Source organism: Spinacia oleracea, chromosome 6, assembly GCF_020520425.1.
Source record: "Spinacia oleracea cultivar Varoflay chromosome 6, BTI_SOV_V1, whole genome shotgun sequence".
In the NCBI taxonomy this organism is placed as follows: Eukaryota; Viridiplantae; Streptophyta; class Magnoliopsida; order Caryophyllales; family Amaranthaceae; genus Spinacia; species Spinacia oleracea.
The window spans coordinates 118,670,355-118,689,927 of NC_079492.1; the positions used below are offsets into that span (position 1 = coordinate 118,670,355).

At 34.5% G+C, this 19,573-nt stretch overlaps 1 long non-coding RNA gene across 1 annotated transcript; it reads right to left on the minus strand.

The window, feature by feature from the left end:
- Positions 1 to 5,600: 5,600 nt before the first annotated feature.
- Positions 5,601 to 18,078, minus strand: LOC130462400 (uncharacterized). The gene is made up of 3 exons (XR_008922506.1): positions 17,943 to 18,078; positions 17,362 to 17,421; positions 5,601 to 5,876 (listed from the first exon to the last, which is right to left on the minus strand). It is a non-coding gene; the product is annotated as an uncharacterized lncRNA (long non-coding RNA).
- Positions 18,079 to 19,573: the final 1,495 nt, after the last annotated feature.

A 19,573-nucleotide genomic window follows, 5' to 3' on the forward strand; every position in this document is an offset into this window, starting at 1 on the left:
ATATATACCCCTCAAAGGGCAAGGTAAAAGGGGTCATTCTCTAACCCTAGAGAAGCCACCCTACTCTCTCTCTCCCAAAAACACCTCATTTTATACATCAATTGTACTGACTTGAGCGTCGGAGGCTCCGCCTCGGGGACCCCCCCTTGGCCCGGAGTTCATCTTGCAGGCACCGTACGTGACCGGAACTCAAGATATCAAGGACGCTCCTTCCATCGTTTCAACCCCGGAACAACCAGTAAAAACATGCGTACGTATAAATGAGTAATAATACTTATTTACATGGATTATAAACACTGCTACGATCTTGATACTCATCACTCTACGGGTAATTGAACAAAATATATATATGTATACGATACAAAATATCGATGCATGTACATTACAATTTTAATAATTTTAATCATAAAAGCAATTTTTTTTAATAAACCATGTATATTACGATTTTAGATCTATCGGATTCACATGGTTGATGGTTCAACTAACAACAAACTGCATCAGGTTTATTATCCCCCTATTGTCCTCTGGCTTAACCAAAAGAAGATTTGTGATCTCCTCTCTTTTTTTACTCACTAATAAAAAATAATGAATTTTTTTCCTAAAGTGATAGTACTACATGTTCAAAGCTATTGTAACATACTTTTATAACTCCAACAGAAGTTTCCAGCAGATCCCTATATGCATTATCATGCTTCTCAAGTTCTCATATTCGTTATTATTTGGTTGATTATGTAAATAATTTAGTGTAATCGTAGATATTTTTCTATGATATTCACAAAATAATATATACGATTATAGATTATTTACATAAGCTATCATTATTATCACTAATCGATCTACTTTTAGGTAATTAATCCAATTATTAATTCCTGTTTTCATACTTTCATTATTCAAATTGCAATTATAATTAGGCAAATTTGTCAAAAACTACCTTATAAAATATGATTTTTGCGAAAAACTACCTTATAAAAAAAATGTTGTAATAAACTACCTTATAAAAATGTTATGTTGTTAGATACTACCTTTGGCTAGATTATGAGCATTAATTCAAAATTACGACGTTAATTTTACTAGGTGCATATTACGCGACATCTAACGGGAAAGACGTAATTAAATGGCACGTGACATATATATGGTAAAGTCAATCCCGGAATTTCGATGAAACGTTCGTAATTCGGGAAAATGTAGTTTCTTACAACATAAATTTTTTATAAGGTAGTTAATTGCAACATTTTTTTTATAAGGTAGTTTTTTACAAATAATTAAATTTATAAGGTAGTTTTGGACAAATTTGCCTTATAATTACAATTACTAATATTTATTATCAACATGAACGTAACTTCTTTTACTCTCTTTTGCTTGTTGAATCATGTAATATGCCAGTTGCAGTGGCAAATAAGAATTACTGAACCTTCTTCATATCCAAAAAGTCAAGTGAAATTTAATAAAAAGAGAAGAGTCAAATAAATTAGTAAGACTATATATCTTGCTATAGTATTTCTCGATTCAATTAATCGCCCAAAAATTGATAGAATCTAACTATTCAATCAGAAAATGCACACTACGCCTACAATATTGATCAATACAATTAAATTGGAAAGAATCAGGAAAAATACAAGCATGCATGTATGTATTTATATGAACAAATTGAAGACCATTTATAATCTAATAATAGTATGGATCATCGAAAAAACCAGAGAATAGGAGTTAACAATAAACCCGACTTTTGGATTTTTGTAAAAGAAGCGTATAAATCGAAACCCGCAAATCAGACACCAAAGGAAGTAGGGAATAAACCTGCAAACATCATTTTCCATGTAAAATGAAACAAAATTACATAAGAATTCAATTGAATTGAGAAAAATGGAATAAAATAATAGAAAATTGTATTAAGTTGAATTGGGGAATTATGTGCGATTGGGATTTCATCAAGAGAAAAAAAAAAAACTGATATCTGAATTTGCAGCAATGAATCCTCTTTTTTTTTAAGGATAAACGAATTAGAGCCTGAGAAGGAAGAATGAAGTGGATAGTCTCAAGAAGCCCAACAGTCAATATTAAGGAAATCTGGCACGTGTCAAAGGACCATACATGCAAAATATAATAAAACAACAATATTGTTTTTGGCTTGTAAAAAGGAGCTACCGGCATGGTATAAAAGGAACAAAAATTACGCAAACATCAGGGATGAAGGGGCTTTTTTATACTTCATAGGATAGGATATGTTATTAATTACATTGATCAAATTAAATTGTTTTCATGCATAAAATTTAGATTTATTAAAAATAAGGTTTATGCATGTTTTAAGACCTGAAAATATAGGGTTTTAATAATTCATGCATGTTCTAACTTAGGGTTTTTGCATGGTTATTAATTAGGGGAAAATTAGAAAATTTCATATTTATTAAGGAGGTTATAAAGTTACAATAGTTGATGTAAAATTATGTTAAGCAAATTGTAATTATGTTTTACTATTTGCAATAGGAGGAAGCTTTGATTAAGTGACCTATTGGGTAAAGTGACACCTATGAGAACGTACTCAAGGTACGTACATGTTAGATAAGTGTTTATGTATATAGTATCATGCATAAAAAGTTACTTAATCTTGTAGTATCATGCCATAGGCTTGATGTGGTGATTACTTGATTTTAAGGAGAAGTATTGTGATTCATGTTTTAATATGTCACATCTAATAGTGCATGTTTGCATCATTTCATTATGCAAACACGTGGTTTGAATTACTTAATTTGTTAATTCATGATAAGTTAAAGAAGGATTTATTTACATGTAGTGTTATTTAATACTTAATGTAAAAAGAATAATTGACTCCTCATGTGATCTTCAGTTGAGATAGAAGTTGAATGCCAATAGGCATAAAGCTAGAAATAGTCAACTTGCTCATAATCAGGTTGTACTAACTAGGCAAGGAACTTAAGTGGCAACCTAGATCTTTTTCCACTAAGAAAAAGAGAAAGATTAAAAAGGAAAAATTTGTTGTATGCTTGTTATAAATTGAGTCATTAAGTTAAGTAAGAAATATAATAAGCAATAAAAATCATGGAACATATTAACATATATATATATATATATATATATATATATATATATATATATATATATATATATATATATCCTTACTTATATTAAAAAGCCGAAACACTACCATTTTCTTACATCGGCTTCTCCTTTGCGTAATTTTTTATAACCTACTTTACCCCTTATATTTGTTGTTTATTACGGTCATGCCAACGCACGTATCCTTTGCTAGTATATATATATATATATATATATATATATGTATATATTTTACTATTGGAATATAAATTCCTTGAATGGATTCAGCAATGAACGAGGTTTCTTGTCTACTGGTGTCCGTAGGGGAATAGTATGGGAGCTATCCAATTATGAGATATCTATGTCACGTATCCGTGACAGAATTAAGGCGTATTAGTAACTAGCTTGAATAAATGGTACAACGTCATGAAACACAACGGAAGACATGAGTTGCTATCATGTACTTCCCCCATATTTTCAATACTCTAGGTATATATATAAACGGGGTATATATACTCTAGCAATGAACGGGGTTTATTGTTTGTTTGGTCACGATATATTCCTTATTGACCGTATGACGACCCATATTTTACACTTTATAATTATCATGAGTAGTCAAAAAGTGTCATAAAGGAAGAAACATGCATTGCAGGTTGGCATTCACCATTTAGGTTGGGGTGATAGGTGTTAATTCAATGCTTCGAATTTCTTTTAATTCAACTTGAATTATTTAAATGGTTTTTAATAATTTGATTTGCATGTTTTTTTAGGCCTTAATGGTTCTAAATTGTAGGATTTTATTTAAAAGTTGACTTTTCAAAGTTAGTTATTATAGTTAGTTTCACTGCAAAATTATGATACAAGCCTTAATGATTATCATGGTGGCGGTAATACTTTAGTAATTCCCTTAATTTATTCAAGAAAATAGTTTTGTAAAAGTGAGAATTATTAGGGTGTTAAAATATGTTTTTCCTTAAGTATAAATCATCAAAGATAAAAGAAGTAGAGTATGCGAATAGAAAAAAAAAATGTTGCAAATATAAGGGAACAGAGGAAGTAGTTGGTCAATTTTACTAGGGAAAAAATTGGAAGGAAAGAGATAGGTGTGTCGTGTCAAAGGAAATCTGTCTCTTGTGTATGCACCCTGGGATTTTTAGTGAGGGGTTCAAAACAATCATTTGGTTTACACATATACCCAGTAACACCGCTACGTAAATTAGTTGTTTAAGATAACGATTTTAGTTTAATGCTACAAAAAGAATAAAATTACCTAATCCTATATATATGGACAATAGTTTTTCTTGGAAGTTAAGATTGATTATAATGTACAAATGTAAATTATTTTTGAAGAATTGTAGATTCATGATCGTTCACAAAAGAAAGAGATAAAAGGATAGACAACAATAGTAAATACCAAATGTGTTTAAGGGTGAGTTTTCGAGAAAATGTCTCATCCGTCAATATAATTGGGTCAGCAAGCCAAACAATTGAAGTGAGGTTCAATCTTGATTGAAAGGGTGGACGAGCGTAGCAGGAAGAATCGTAATCTATCTGATATTTTTTCGCACTGATTTGGAAAGGGTAAGCCTAATAAGATTTTTTTTTTCTAAACTTGAATTCCCCCTTTTAACGTAACACTGGTTTGGGCCCAATAAGCGAAGGGAATGAGCTCGATTGCTGAAGACATTCATCAAATTAGATCGAATTAATGAAGTATACCATCAGTAGCAACGTTAATTGTTCTCAAATCGTATGTGTATGGATATTTGGTGTATGAACACACCAAAAAAACATGTAAAATAGTACCATATAAGGAAATGAAATGATTAATCAACTTCCTAATAAAGAAAATGATGCAATAAAAAAAATGGAGGAAGTACATACTTATTTTCAACAACAAAAATGATCTTATATTAAAAAAAAACACGGTTGAAAAAATTAATTTACAGTAACAATTATTGTTTGTAATATTTAATATTTTTTATTAAACTTTTGTATAAAAAATATATTAAACAGGTAAGTGGATAGACGAATGGTTAACGAATATAGTGGAGTACTACCCGAATTTGATTTGATTCATCACCACTTCCTAGACATTTAATAGGAACTTTTGTCTATTTACAAATAGCGAATGAATCGGAGACATGGATATCAATTGTCCTCTTAGACTATGTTATTTTCACTTTATTCTAATTACTTATTCTTTTTAAAATTCAAACCAATCTAAACTAGACCAAATTAAATCAGATTATGCATTTTACTTAGGAAATTTTGTAAATATTAAGTAAACCCTTTTGGCCGTCCTCTTTTATTAAGTCGACATTTTGATTATTTTTTAACACGTCAACTTTGTAATAGTATTAATTTGTATTACGTTCTTTTACCGGTGACTGGGTAAGTCTGTAACACCCTAATAATTCCTTGAATTTTATAAAACCTTTTTCTAACTTAAAACAAAGGAATTACCAAGATATTACCGCCACCGTGATAACGGCTAAGGCTATTTACCAGAATTACGCAGCGGAATTAACTAACTTTCAAAACATATTAAATAGTGAATGATCATTTAACAAACTGGAACCATCAAGGCCCAAACCAAAGTAGTAAATAGTTCAAAATAGTGATAATAGTAGTAATAGTAGTCATGACTATAAATCAGAAATAGAGTTTATAAATGCGAAAGATGAAATAGTCTCTTATCACTATTCCCATGATAACTTCTCCCGCAAGTCATCTCTACCAACCTGCTTATTGAAATCTACTCCCCAACAATTCAAGTGCAATGATGGATCATCATAGGGTCATTAAGGCGAAGGCCATGACTGAAAGACATGAATCACAAAGTCAGCAAAAGCTGAGTACGAACAAGCTAGAATAACATTCTATCCTAACATGCTTCACTCAAACAACAAAGATAATCCACATGCAAAAGCCATTCAAGTAAACCAATTAACCAAAAAGACATATTCAAGAATTGACACGACTCTTAACTCATTGATTAATAAGAATTAGCTTCGAACGGTTAAAATATAATAACAAAACCCACTGAGGGAAACAAGACCACTGAGGGAAACTGAGGGTGTTGGGAGCCCACCAAACACCAAATAATATAGAGTCGGGCTTTCTACCGACAGTCGGACCATACCGACGGAATTCCTGCGTGTTTAATAAGCGAATAACCAAAAGAATGAAACAACGTCTTGTATCATTCAAGGAGTACGAGTTTCTCCGACACGACTCCCCCCCATTGTCCATACTCAAGGTATACACGTTCCAAGAGTTTTGAAGCTCATTCGGGTTGCACTTTACGTTATTTAGTATGTTATGTTCAAGACTCAACCCAAAGACATAACTCACAAGTAATTCAACAATTACACACATGAATACTTAAACAATGACACTTCATTTTAATCCTTTAGGACTTGTGACCAAACATAGGACTCAAGTGAATTTATGTTAGGTTATGATACATATGACATTTACATAAATCATGCGGAAACAACCATTAACCCAGGAAACATATTATTTACACATAATCATTTAGCATAGTTTAGATGCATACTCTTTGTTGCGTGCCTTCCCTAGCTGCGCCCGAACCGAACAAGAACAAGTCTTTTAGGACTCCAAGTGTCGTCCCTCCGTAGAAAGTCCACAGCACGTCCGGATCCGCCTTAAGATTGACCAACTAGAATCGCCCTTAAGGTACTAGAAAATTTCGGCACTTTTGAGCAAGATGTGTGTTTTAATTTTCTCTCAAAAAACTCACTTTTGAATACTTTGAAACTTGTATATAAATTATGACCCCTAGGCCTTTATTTATAGAGTTATGGAAAAGGAATCGTAATCCTAGTAGGATGCGAATTAATTGGAATTAGAATTCTACATGAATTCTACTTAATCAATTTATCCAATAGGAATAGACATTTAATCATACACTGACTCTTGCAGATTCAGGAATCTCGTATGAGCTCAAACTCACACACACACGGCAGCCACAAGGGCTGCCCACGCATGCGAGCAGCAACCCACGCAGCGCGGCCCACGCATGCGCGGCCTTGTGCGCGCTGGGCTGTGGCGTGCGTGCTTGCTGGGCGATGGCCTGGCTTCGTGCTGGGCCTTCGTCCGGCAGGCCTCGTCCGATGCTAATTCGTACGATACGCTTCCGATTAAATTTCCATTTCCGGAATCTATTTCCGATACGAACAATATTTAATATTTCCGATTCCGGAATTAATTTCCGTTTCGAACAAATATTTAATATTTCCGTTTCCGGAATTATTTTCCGATTCCGGCAATATTTCCGATTCTGACAATATTTCCGTTTCCGGCAATATTTCCGATTCTGGTAATATTTCCATTTCCAATAATATTTTCCGATACGTACCATGTTTCCGTTTCCGGCAACATCTACGACTTGGATAATATTCATATTTCCGATACGATCCATATTTCCGTTTCCGGCAATATCATCGTTTCCGGAGTATTCATTTCTTGCCTGTGACGATCTTAGCTCCCACTGAAACCAAGATCCGTCGGTTCCGAATATTCATAGATGGAGTATTTAATGCCATTAAATACTTGATCCGTTTACGTACTATTTGTGTGACCCTACGGGTTCAGTCAAGAGTAAGCTGTGGATTAATATCATTAATTCCACTTGAACTGAAGCGGCCTCTAGCTAGGCATTCAGCTCACTTGATCTCACTGAATTATTAACTTGTTAATTAATACTGAACCGCATTTATTAGACTTAACATAGAATGCATACTTGGACCAAGGGCATTATTTCCTTCAGTCTCCCACTTGTCCTTAGGGACAAGTGTGCATTTCCTAATTCCTTTGTCGCTCGATGCTTACTCTTGAACATAAGGTAAGAGTTGTCATCCTTATTATGTCCAGAGGTGTTCCTCGGTTTCAGAGTTCAACTGATCAAATAAACAGATAATCATAGCCTATGATTCATCCGAGCACGGCCATGCATTTCACAGTTTCTAGCTCTCCGAGTGGCCTTGTACAACTTTTAAGCATCTCATCCCGATTTATGGGAGGACAATCCCAATCTTGCGATCTTGAGATTAGACTTCGTTTGATAGGTGATTACCTGAGCGTTGCCTTTATAGCCTCCTTTTACGGTGCGACGGTTGGTCAACGTCAAAGCAACCAGTTCTCAAACAAGTAATCTCAAATCACTCAGGTATTGAGGATTTAGTGTCTAATAATTTAATGAAATTTACTTATGACAGACTTTCATCTCTTACAGTAAAGTTTCATAGGTCTTGTCCGATACTAGTCTTCCCAAAGTAAGTATCTATGCAAATGATTATGACATTGCCATGTCCACATAGTTCAAGAAACAGAACTACTAGTCATCTTGCATTCTAGTCGTCTAACGTTTTCTATGCGTCCAATTTTATAGAAAACTCCGACTAGGGACCATTTTCAACTTTTGACATTCAAGTTCACTTGATAGACATTTCTTAGTCACAGGACTGGTCCTGACAGTCTATCTTGAATATATTGTCAAATTGAAGGGACTCATCATTTAATACTAAACCAAGATTAAATGGAATATGAAAACACATTTCATATATGATAAATGTTCAACCCCAATGTTTTACAACCATGGGCCTCAAACCCATCTTCTAAAACAATTCATGGAATTCAAAGCTATGCTTGATTTTCAGTGCTACAACGTGAGTGTTGCTTCTCACTTGTTGCATAGGTTTAGTTATCATGCTTTGCCAATCTTAATATCCTTTTCATCGAATGTTCTTCGAGATATGATGATAAGATCTTTTCGAGTTTGTTTATTATGTGATCTAGTCTTTCTTACTTCGATGGTGGTTTTACTCATTTTGCAATGAAGAACCATCAAGTTAGCAGACGTTTTTCTTGCTTCAAGAGTGGTTCTACGCATTTTTCAATGAAGAATCATCAAGCCAGCAGATAGGTGATCTACCCAAGTTCAGTGAAGAACTTTAAACAACCCTGTTTTATTGCTTCTTAGGCAATAATTACTTTTACTTCAACTTTATAGGTTGCTAGTGATGCTTTGTTTGGAATTACTTATCCAAGCAGTTCACAGATATGTGGAATACTCTCAACTATATCTTAGAACATAGAAATCATTATTTTAATTTCCCACGCAACAACTCATGGTCTCCAACCCATGTTGCCATTTCAAAACACGATGCTCTATAGCTCGTCCTTGTCAATGGTTAACTCCAAAGGGTCTTGCTTGATCCTTTGCCAGTGTTTATGCGTGTAGCATCAATATTTAGCATATCTTTATTTCCTTGAATCAAGAACTATTCCTATGTACCTTTTTCAAGTACCATAAGTATTCTTGATCTCATTCTAGTTGATCTTCACTTAGATCAATAGAGACTGGTATATGTTCGTCATGCCTAAAGTCATACGATACGTTTTTGGCGATCCTCATATTATATCATACATGATAAATTCTTTTGCAGAATAATTCCCAATTGAATTCTATTCATGTAACTTTAGCTTATCTAGTTTCAGTAGATACTAAATTCAGCTAAATTCTTTGACATATAATATAGGTTAAGAATCTCATTTAGACTCTTTGATGTTTAACTTAGTAAATGCTTATACATAGTTAAAACATCCTTTACTTAGATTTATTCACATGGGTCGAACATCTCCAATGGAGACTTTCGTGTTTGATTTAGTAAATGCCATTACTTAATCCAAAACAATATCATAAGATCTTTGTAAATAGATCTTAATACCCAGTATGTACTAAGTTTCGCCATGGTCCATCATTGATGAATAATTTCAAATCTAAGTCATTAGCATTTGAATGTTATTTCACAATAGAGAGATATGTGTGTAATACACATAGGACCAATTAAGTTTTAAGTACTCCCACTAAACTTCTTATGTATCTATAAGAATCATGTATATTTTATGAAACTAAAATACTTATTAGCTTCACTAAAATACAGTTCTAATTCCCAATTGCTTGCTTAAATCTGGATTTAGATTTCATAAGCTAGCTTTCCTTTTCAAGCATTTATTTGGATCCACAAATCCTATGACATACCATGTACATAGTTTATTCCAACATTTGATTGAGGAATACGTTTTGTCATCCAATTGCCATATGTACCAATATGCAATCATTGCTTGAATTATAGACTTAAGCATTACGATTTTGCATGAGGTTTCAACACAATCCATGCCATGAATTTGCTTGTAACCTTTAGCAACTAATCTAGCTTTGTGTGTGAACACAATTCCATGTTTGATGGTTTTTATCCTTAAAACAACCTTGCAACCAATAGGTGTGAAACTATTCTTGCAAATCAACAAAATTTCAATTTTGTCATCAAAACATTGAGTATGTTTTATGGCCTCTAACCATTTAAAACATTTGAGTCTATATATGGCCTCTAACCATTTTAGGGAATCTGGGTTTCGTCATAGCTTTCTTACAAGTCACAAACTCATTAATCTACATGATAATAGTTTGACTGCAAGTTGTAGGTTTCTTCACTATTTTAATAGAAGAATCTCATAGTTTCATTGACCTGATCTCTATGTTTCTTTACTATTTAATATAAGAATCTCATAGTTTCAGTGACTTGAATTCTATGCCTACTTGGGTATAGAACATCAAACATTAGAATATCAATAGCCACTTAAAGTCCTTTGAATATTCTGTTCTCCTTGAAGCACTTGTAAAGTCTTCTAAGAGATGTCTATTCTTTAAAGCCACTTGTAAAGTCCTTACAGAATAAGTTCGGATTTTCTGAAGCACTTCGAAAAGCCTCCGGAATGTCCGTTTATGTTTGTTGTTCGCCTCGAAAACTTTCGAGGTCTATTTTCTCCCACTTGTCATTTTGGAAACGAATCTCCAAAAGGACATTATTTCGAGCAAACAAACATTATGTTCTCAAAAATTCGTGGTAGAAACAATACCCTTGTGTCTCATTTGAATAAATCACAATGAAACATATATCTAGACTTGGGCCTTAGTTTGTTGAATAACAAACACTAAGCTCCCACTGAGTTTAGCAACTCTTTAGATATATATATAATTGAAAAGATATCCTGAAATTACTTTTCAATAGCTTTGACGAATTTGGTTTAGTTTGGTGGTAGTTGAGCATTTTGTTTTAGAAATTATAGGAAAAGTCTTTATGATTCATCATTGATCGAATCAAGTACTAATTGACTTCGATCATTCCAACGTAGATATGCCATATCTTATGGAGCTAGATTGTGAAATTACAACACACAATCATTGATGATCATATTTGGTCTCAAGTAATCATCAACATGATCTAACCTAGATCTTTATGATTTCTTGCCGAGTGGATTTTATACTTCTGAATCTTTGAACTAGCCAAACAGATTCAACTTATATCACTTTTGAGTAAATAAACCTATATTCACTCAAATCCATGTGAAATAATAAAGTCATAAAACCTTTCTTTAGCTTTGAACTCTATCGTCTAGGCGTTCTAACAATAGTTCATATTCTTTGTTACTTTCAACAAGTAAGACTAGCTTGTCTTAAGTTGATCTAGAAATCAACCAACTTTCAAAAGTCCATCAAAATAGAGCTTATGAATGTTAACTTGTTGATATGGTCTAAGCAACAATGCCAAAGATTTGTGGAACTCAAATCAAGGGGTTGATTTGAACCTAGTAAAGTTCTTTAAAGAGTTGTTTGTTTTAATCAAGCATATTGACTCAACCAGTAATTGACCATTTCATTCAAATAAACAAACAAACAAGCATTGTTTTTGTTCTTCTGAATGTGAGTTTTTCTGTGTTTGAAGCAGAAATTTAGGTATGCTGATTATGGAACAAAATAGCCATTAAGTTCCAGCCTTTGAAAGGACTTAAAACAAACTAGATGACCCTACAACTAATGTAGCATTGCCATGCTTCATTTCCCACTTGTAGGTCATTAGTGTATCCTAGCTTCCATTGTTTGAGTTATTACCGAAGTAAGAACCTCAAGCGGTATATGATACCAAGGAAGTTTGATTGCTAGGTCACTTCTCTTTAAACATTAACTTTTAGGTAGAAACGGAATCGTAAATTCCTTTCATTTGTTCCTGGTTTTCCTATTTCTTGTACCCTTTCTTATAGTCTTAAGAATTGAATTCTTTAGTGTTGACTTTTATACTTTGTTAGACATGTCCAATGTCACCAACAAGGTTCTTTACATTTAATTTATGTTGAATATTAAGTTTCAACTAGATGATCTTACCAGAAGCTTCTAAAGTTCTCTAAGTATCGATCTATTCGAATGTCTAGGGACTAGACTCATTCGAGAATTAAATGGACAAAGATATTAGGTTGTTAACCATTGGTAAAGCTGAGCGTTTAAGCTCAATGCTTTATGATCTCAAAATTACGTTGTATTTTGAATTCACAAGCACCAATCGGTTTGCCATTCGACTTTGATACTCGAAAACAACCATAAAAGTCGATATAAGAAACGTACATTTTAAATTGCTCACTTTCTCTCATTTCCGTGAATCGTTCTTGGATTCACTACCAATCGAGGAAATTTACTGTTACCTTTCTAAAAGGATTTATTGCAGTGCAAGATATTTAATTATAAACAATAATTAAAACATACATTGAAGCATGCAAAGTCTAAACATTTATCATGAATAATAACTTGAAATTAAAGCAACCATGCAATTCAAACAAGTTATTAGCATTTTATTCGAATTATGTGTTCCGGCAGGTGTGAATAAAATGATTCCAAGATCCTAAAATCATTGAAGAACTAAGCACAGTTTGTCGACTTAATCCTAGAACATCTTAGGTAAGCAAAAGCCTTTTGCTAATAGTCTAGAAACTATTCTTGGTTGATAGGTACGTCTAAGAACTTATTAGGTAAACCTATCGAATTTGCCACGACATAAAAGGACTCCTTACTTATATCGTTGAGTTTCACCAAAACTAACATGTACTCACAATTATTTGTGTACCTTGCCCCTTTAGGACCAATAAGTAACACCTCGCTGAGCGAAAACTATTACTAGATTGATGTAAAGGATATCCAAGCAAGTGTATATTTTGGCATGGCACCTTTTAACTCAATTTTTAAGTTTGGAACTTAAGGCTCTTACTATGTTGGTTAGATTTTAAGTGAACTAAAATCCTTAATCATGCAACATAATCAAGCTTTTGATCTCATGCATTTTAAGACATATTTAAAGCAATAAATAACTTAAAACATGCATAAGATATTTGTGATCTAGTATGGCCCGACTTCATCTTGAAGCTTTGACTTCAAAGTCCGTCTTGAAAATCTCCGTGGGAGGCACCATTTTCTTCAAATAGGATAAGCTATAACTAATTACAACTATTTGATGGTTCGCAGACCATATTTGAATTGAAAAATAACTTTGGTACTTTAGACCAATTACATTCAAATTAATGGTACGCAGACCATATTTTCTATCCTATTTGGGCCATACTAGTCACTTCATAACCTGCAAAACAGTACATATACAATATATACCATTCACCCATTCATTATCATGAATGGCCCACATAGCTGGTTAGTAAAACACATTATGCATCACGTAAACATTTGCAGCAATTAATCAAGGTCACCAATAATCTACCAATTATTCAGTCCTTATTAATTCTAATCGAGTTGTTTTAACCTTAAGGATTTGTAGACCTAATCAAGAGTTTATGACTAAAAGCACTCCCACTCAAACCAATAAATTCATATGCTTTACTAATTTTAAACATAAAATTGTATTTCTAGTCTAACCGGAAACATACAAATTTAATTAAAATTTAAAGCTCATATAAATTTATAATTGAATCCAAAAATTTAATTTTAATTTCAGTCACATTTAAATTAATTTATGATTTTAATTTTAGTAAAATAATTAGAATAAATGCCATTTATTATAATTATAATATTCAAAATTAAAATCCAAGAAATTAATTCAAATTATTAATTTTAAAATCAATTAAAATTACGTGAACTGAAATTTTCAAATTAAACATTCAAAAACGATCTAATCGAAACGCAAACATCCTATGCGTTGCACGCCCATGGGCTGTACGCACACAGCCATTGCTGGCCATGTGCGCGCAGCCCATGCGCTCGTTGCATAGCTGCTGCTGTCCCATACGCAAGCCTCCGCACAGCGCCCACCGCACGCGAGCTATCGCTCGCAGCGCGCGCGCGTTACCGCGCTCGCTGGTGCGCGAGATCGCTCGCTGGTGCGCGCGAGCCATCGCTCGCTGGGGCGCTGCATCGCTCGCTGGTGCGCGCGAGCCATCGCTCGCTGGCGCGCGAGATCGCTCGCTGGTGCGCGACATCGCTCGCTGGGCGGGCGACGTCGCGCGCTGTGCGCGCGAGTGATGCTGTGCGCAGCGCTCGTGGCACGCGAGCTTGCGCTCGCTGCGCACGAGGTTGCGCGCTGTTGTGCGAGGCAGCGCGCGCTGTGGCGCAGCTCGCTTGCTGCCCACACGCGACTGCCTTGGCTTGCCCCTCGCCCATGCCCATCCGTTCATTGCTCGTGGCACACGACACAAGGCAGGGCTGCTGCCTTGTGCTCGTGCACTACGCCCTTGCTCATTGCATTCGTGCCGCACGGGCGACGAGCTCCCTTGCTCGTCGTCGCATGCCCGCATTATACAACACCCCTTAAGGGTAACACGAAGCGTCCATTGCTTCGTGCGTGCAAGTTATTTGAACGAATCGCATAAAAATTTAAAATTTATATTTAAAATTAATGACAAATTAATAAATATTATTAATTTCATAATTTTAGGGCGAAAAAATCGAAAATTTATTATCCAATTGATTTCCGATTGATATGGATTCAAGTCTAGGTCATAAAAATTTAAAATTTATCGTAAATTTACAATTTTTATGGTGGTTTTTAATCATAGGTTTCTAATTAAATTACAATTAATTATGAAAATCAAATTAATTCTAAATTATTCTAATTTTCAACAAATTAATCATAATTACAAATTAGATTGCATAATTAACAAGACTAGGCATTCAAACTTGTTAAACATATGCAGTAGGTCAATCAAAAATTCAAGATTTATCAACAGGAATCGCAAATATTTAATTTAACATCTTAAATTTACGAAATTTTGCATCCGAAAAACTAAAACCTTCGAAAAGTCATAGTTCGGCTTCGAATTTGAGAATTCTGGGTTCGGCAGAAAAATACTATTTTTGTCAAAATTTTAGAATGCCTTTTACATGCGGAATTGACACAAAAATCACTCAATTCGGATGAGTAATGAAGAAACTGCCGAAAAACTGCGTACATATATTTAAATAAACGCAATTTGCAATTAATTAACAATTACGAAAATTAATCACCCCTTTTAATTCTTGCAAATTTGTAATATTTAACCATGTTCATGCAATTTAGATTATGAAAATAATAAGGGGCTCGTGATACCACTGTTAGGTTATGATACATATGACATTTACATAAATCATGCGGAAACAACCATTAACCCAGGAAACATATTATTTACACATAATCATTTAGCATAGTTTAGATGCATACTCTTTGTTGCGTGCCTTCCCTAGCTGCGCCCGAACCGAACAAGAACAAGTCTTTTAGGACTCCAAGTGTCGTCCCTCCGTAGAAAGTCCACAGCACGTCCGGATCCGCCTTAAGATTGACCAACTAGAATCGCCCTTAAGGTACTAGAAAATTTCGGCACTTTTGAGCAAGATGTGTGTTTTAATTTTCTCTCAAAAAACTCACTTTTGAATACTTTGAAACTTGTATATAAATTATGACCCCTAGGCCTTTATTTATAGAGTTATGGAAAAGGAATCGTAATCCTAGTAGGATGCGAATTAATTGGAATTAGAATTCTACATGAATTCTACTTAATCAATTTATCCAATAGGAATAGACATTTAATCATACACTGACTCTTGCAGATTCAGGAATCTCGTATGAGCTCAAACTCACACACACACGGCAGCCACAAGGGCTGCCCACGCATGCGAGCAGCAACCCACGCAGCGCGGCCCACGCATGCGCGGCCTTGTGCGCGCTGGGCTGTGGCGTGCGTGCTTGCTGGGCGATGGCCTGGCTTCGTGCTGGGCCTTCGTCCGGCAGGCCTCGTCCGATGCTAATTCGTACGATACGCTTCCGATTAAATTTCCATTTCCGGAATCTATTTCCGATACGAACAATATTTAATATTTCCGATTCCGGAATTAATTTCCGTTTCGAACAAATATTTAATATTTCCGTTTCCGGAATTATTTTCCGATTCCGGCAATATTTCCGATTCTGACAATATTTCCGTTTCCGGCAATATTTCCGATTCTGGTAATATTTCCATTTCCAATAATATTTTCCGATACGTACCATGTTTCCGTTTCCGGCAACATCTACGACTTGGATAATATTCATATTTCCGATACGATCCATATTTCCGTTTCCGGCAATATCATCGTTTCCGGAGTATTCATTTCTTGCCTGTGACGATCTTAGCTCCCACTGAAACCAAGATCCGTCGGTTCCGAATATTCATAGATGGAGTATTTAATGCCATTAAATACTTGATCCGTTTACGTACTATTTGTGTGACCCTACGGGTTCAGTCAAGAGTAAGCTGTGGATTAATATCATTAATTCCACTTGAACTGAAGCGGCCTCTAGCTAGGCATTCAGCTCACTTGATCTCACTGAATTATTAACTTGTTAATTAATACTGAACCGCATTTATTAGACTTAACATAGAATGCATACTTGGACCAAGGGCATTATTTCCTTCAATTTATTCCATAGTTCCATATCAAAACACCGTTGAGACGACCCAGCATTGTCCTTTCTAACATGCGGGATGTGTCCTTAGCACGAATAGTCCTTAGATCAATTCACACAAACTCTTTAAATGTATTATACACTTGCGGTAGAATAAATGATGCACTGAGACAATATAATAAACAATGCACTGAGGCAATATTCAATAGGCTCATTGTATGATAGACATCCCGTACAATAGCATAGTCATAATAACTCGCATGCGAAACACTCATACATGCATACCAATTTGAACAACATGCTTGACATAATTCAATGATTATAAAAGTCCATAACATGATAGTTCAATAGAATCTATAAAGTATTAATCAACCCATAACATGCTCATTCACATAGATTCAACAATAATTCTCACATGCTTGTTCACACATCAAACATGAATTCACAACACTTAAGTTCACATGATTCACAATCAATATACTTCATAAAGTCCTCATGGGATGGGTGGTCACCCTAGTCTTGTACGTACCTGGAATACCTAAGTACGGGGGACACTGTGCGAATCACAACTCAAGCTAGAAATCAACTCCTATAAACACAAAGGAGAAACTTAATTATTATTCATGTTTACTAAATTTCCAGCAACTATTTAAGAATCTAAATCCCTTGGTTTGTTTAGAAATTAATCTTTATTCGTTAATTTAATAGTCTCAAATAGTCAACTCAAGTCCTAGCATAAAAACGTTGACTTTTGACCTTAAAAATCATTAAAAATCAACACTTTAAACTTTATAATAAATCTGAAAATTTAAGTTGATTCCCATAATTTAAATCGTCATTAAATCATGTGAATCAATCGCTTGAACAATCGGAAATAAAATCCTACTAATAGGTCATTAATAAAATCATGTTTTGACCTTAAAAATTGACACTTTAATTAACCCTTAAATCTGAAAATCATAATTCTTTTGAATTAAAATCAATCTCAACGATTCAAATACGAAATATTAAAACACGGTGTTTATAATCGTTCCCATCAATTTAAATAATCCAAACAATTAAATAATTAAAACAATTTAAAAACTGAAATTTGAAAAGTTAAAAGTATACAATTTGATTATCCACCGGTTACACACACGCAACAATTGGTGTGTTGTGTGTGGGGCAGCGACGTGGGCAACAACACAGCACGACACGCAGCGCGCGCGCGAAGCAAGGGCGAGGGCGCTACTGCTAGGCGCGAGGGTGAGCGAGCAGGTAGGGAGTGCACTGCTGTTGGGCTTGCGGGCAAGCGAGCGGCAGGGAGTGCGCGCGGCTGGGCACGACGAGCGAGCGACGAGGGAGTGAGGGCTTGCTGCGTGTGAGGCGCGGCCTGGCACACGAGCAAAGGCACGCTCGTGCCTTGGGGCTGAAGGAAAGGGGCAGACGAAAAGAAGGAGAGAGAGGGAGAGAGAGATTGCTGAAAAATTAAGTGGGGATTTAATGAAGAGAAGGGGGTATTTATAGTTTCTCATCCCTTCATGGGCTAGGTTTTAGGATTTAAGGTTGGGCTTGCTTACGGGCTTAATTAATATTAATTCCTTGCAAGCCTTGTTGGGTTTGATCATGAAATTTGACTGGGCTTAGATTAAATTAAATTCGTTTTCAAAACATGACCCAACAATTCACGATTAAATAAATTCGTTGAATTTATTTAATAAAATATGGTTTTCGCAAATAATTAATAATTTAATAAAATACATTTAATTCCTATTAAATGCAATTAAATTCGTAAAAATCCTTATAAATATAATAAAATTATATTTATAAATTATGAAAAATACGAGGTATTATAAAGCCCTTAAATTTTTTTTTAAAGTCTGGAAGGGAAGAGCCGAATTGGCATTTTAAACCAAAAAAAAAAAAAAGTTGAGAATTTGAATTAATTACCCGAACTCTCATTCAATTCCTATACTCTATCCCTTTACTTCTCCCATCTTTCTCCCACTTGTCTTCATCCGATCCTTTCTCTTTCTCCATTAATTCTTTGTGCAATAATCACCAAACACGCAATTGAACCCAAGAAAAGGTGGCATGCAAGGGAACCAATATCGGGTAATTAAAGTGTTTAATTGGGCAACATTTCAGGCTACTACACGTAAGGACCCATGTTAGTACTTGAAGTACTTGAAGACCCATACCCCTTTGCTTCCTTCCACTCTTCGAATTCGACAATACCAGATGAACAGAAAGAGGAAAAATGAGAAAGATTAAAAAAAGAGAGGAAGAAAGTGGAAAGAAGGTGGAAAGAAAGAGGAAGAATGAGGAAGAAGAAGGAAAGAAAGAGGATGAATGTGGATTAATAAATGAACAAAATAAATTTTAAAATAAATTAACCACCACCTAATAAGACACGTCAGCCATTAACCCGCTGAAGCAGGCTATTTATTTTTTAACGTAATAAAAATTAATACTATTACAAGATTGACATGTTCAAATAATCAAAAGGGTGACTTAAAAAAAGTAGACGACTAAAATGTCGGCTTAATATTTACAAACTTTCCTTTTCTTTATGTTGCTCATTGACATATGCCTAGTTGATTTAAGCCTTTAATATGTAGTTTTAATATGCAATAAGGATGCATTTTATCGGGAAATTCCGAGTTAATCTCAGTGATTGAAAAAAAAAAATTCCAATCAAATGACATTTTCGTAAATATTTTACTTGAAAATTGTAGGTGGTGTAATGTTGGTGTTGACTG